The following is a 2,641-nucleotide window of genomic DNA, read 5'->3' as shown; positions in this document are numbered from 1 at the left end:
TTAGCTGTCTTAAGTCAGCACACAAACGCCATTGTCCATTGGGCTTAAGAACACCTAGAATATGATTGTTATAAGAGCTGTGCACCTGTCTGATAATACCTCTTTCTTCCAAGTTCCTTATGATTTCTGCAAGAGAATCATATGAGGCTAAAGGAAGTCTGTATTGTTTAACAAAGACAGGTGGTGCATTGGGATCTGTTTGGATTCTTGCAATGTGCAGGTCTGTAGTCCCACAGCCATAAGAATCCCTAGCAAAAATATCCTTGTACTCCATCAGGAGTTTGTGTAGCTGTTGGCATTCATCATCACTGGAACAGCCATTAGCTAAGAGGATTTGCTCTTCGACTATTTGCTGAAATCCTGAAAAGATTTCAGGCTGTCCTATCTCATAGGCTTCTTCCAACCTAGAGGTGAGATCCCCTTGATTATAATTTACATTGCTCCCATGATTCTGGGTATTGGGGTATTCTTGCTCATTGATCGGCTGATCAAACACTAGGGAAGCTTCTTCAATTTTACAGATGCCTTCCTCTGAGCTAAAGGGATAAATAGACTGAATTGTAAACAATCCCTCTGGCATAGATGCAAAGGATTGTTCTATTAACTGTTCTTCAGTTAAGTATCCTTCAGGTATTAGCCCAATTACATTATTCTGGAATCCAAAAGTGTAATAACTTGATTCCAGCACATACCCTATGGTAGTTCCCTTGGATAATGTTATATCCTATGGGGTCATGTTATGCACGATAACATGTATTGGAAGAGTTGCAATATTTACCAAAGGAGTATGGGTCATTGTTATACCCAGATCTTGCATTCAATGGGAGTGCTAGCAGGGGGTGTTAATCAAACCGATCGTGTGCGATCGGGCGGATTGCTGTCCCCCGCCTCAGAGGCGGCGTACGAGTTAAGGAGCAGTGGTCTTAAGACCGCTGCTTCTTAACTCCTGTTTCGCGCGGAAACAGATGTATTTGGCCCCATTCGGGCGATGATAAATCGGCCCACTGTATTTTGGGGGCAATTGGGGCACATTTAAACCTCTGGTTAATTTTTTGAGCGCTTATTGCTACCATGAGCACTTGTAATGGATGGTTATTTATCACGCGCCTGCAAATGGGCGAGTTTGCCCGTTTGCCTGGTGTGCAATAAATTAGCGCTCCACTTGTAATCTAAGCCATACTATTGTTTAAACTTATCGTAAAATAATTTAGTAATAGAATTATTACTATAATTTATTTGTATAGTGCCACCATATCTGTAGCTCTGAACACAGGATCAAATGGTACACACTACAAGGCATCCGTTTACAGTGATACTATACAGCTACTGTAATATATAACAGAAACTTGACAATGCATTTTAACATGATGAGAAGTACCTTTCTCCAAAGTAGTATTAATGCCTCAATATATACATTATGCCTTTACAAGCAATACAAATAATTGAACAATAATCAATGTAACATATATATAATAAGTTGCATTAATTACTGTTCAATTATTTATAAATTCATCACACTATAAATGATATGAATGAATCAGGTCTCTGTTAAAGGGACAGTCTACTTATTGTTTAAAAAGATAGATAATCCCTTAATTTCCCATTCCCCAGTTTTGCACAACCAACACTGTTATATAAATATACTTTTTACCTCTGTGATTACCTTGTATCTAAGCCTCTGCAGACTGCCTCCTTATCTCAGTTTATTTGACAGACTTCCATTTCATCAGTGCTGACTTGAAGGTAAATCCACAGGAGTGAGCACAATGTTATCTATATGGCACACATGAACTAGCACTGTCTATCTGCGGAAAAACTGTCCAAATGTACTGAGATAAGAGGCGGCCTTCAAGGGCTTAGAAATTGGCATATGAGCTTACCTAGGTTTAGCTTTCAAAATAGAATACAAAGAGAACAAAGCAAATTTGATGATAAAAGTAAAATGGAAAGTTGTTTAAAATTGCATGTCCTATCTGAATTAGCGAAGTATTGATAAAAAATATTCAGTATAAATTGTTTATGTTTTTATTATGAGAAGAGGACTTAAACACTTTAAGATTGTAATCCTATAATATAAAAGGCCAAGTGTGTTTGTCCGAAGCTGTCATGCGCAGTAGAGACAGCACAAGGACAAACACACCTGGCCTTAGAGTCCCTACCTGATCTGCGGTGCGGGCAGAAGTGGGCATGGCCGGGCATGAGCGTGGCCGGGCATGAAAGGGGCGGGGCCTGGCATGAAGGGGGCGTGAAAGGGCGGGGGCGTGCGCGAGATAGAGGGGAGAGAGATAGAGAGGGGGGAGAGAACAAAAGAGATGGGAAAGAGCTAAAGATAGGATAAGAGAGGGGAAAGAGCAAGAGAGGGGGGAAAGAGAGCAAAACAGAGGGGGAGAGAGAGAGCAAAAGAAAAGGGGGAGAGAGAGAAAGAGGGGGGAGAGAAAAAGAGGGGGGAGAGAGAGATAGAGAGTGGGGGGAGATAGAGAGGGGGAAGAGAGAGGGGGAAGAGAGAGGGGGAAGAGAGAGGGGAGAGAGAGAGGGGAGAGAGAGAGGGGAGAGAGAGAGGGGGGGAGAGAGGGGGAGAGAGAGAGAGAGAGAGAGAGAGAGAGAGGGGGGAGAGAGAGAGGGTGAGAGAGAGAGGGGGGAG

The sequence above is a fragment of the Bombina bombina genome, chromosome 7 (genome assembly GCF_027579735.1).
Source record: "Bombina bombina isolate aBomBom1 chromosome 7, aBomBom1.pri, whole genome shotgun sequence".
NCBI lineage: Eukaryota > Metazoa > Chordata > Amphibia > Anura > Bombinatoridae > Bombina > Bombina bombina.
Note: the sequence above shows the minus strand (reverse complement) of the source record.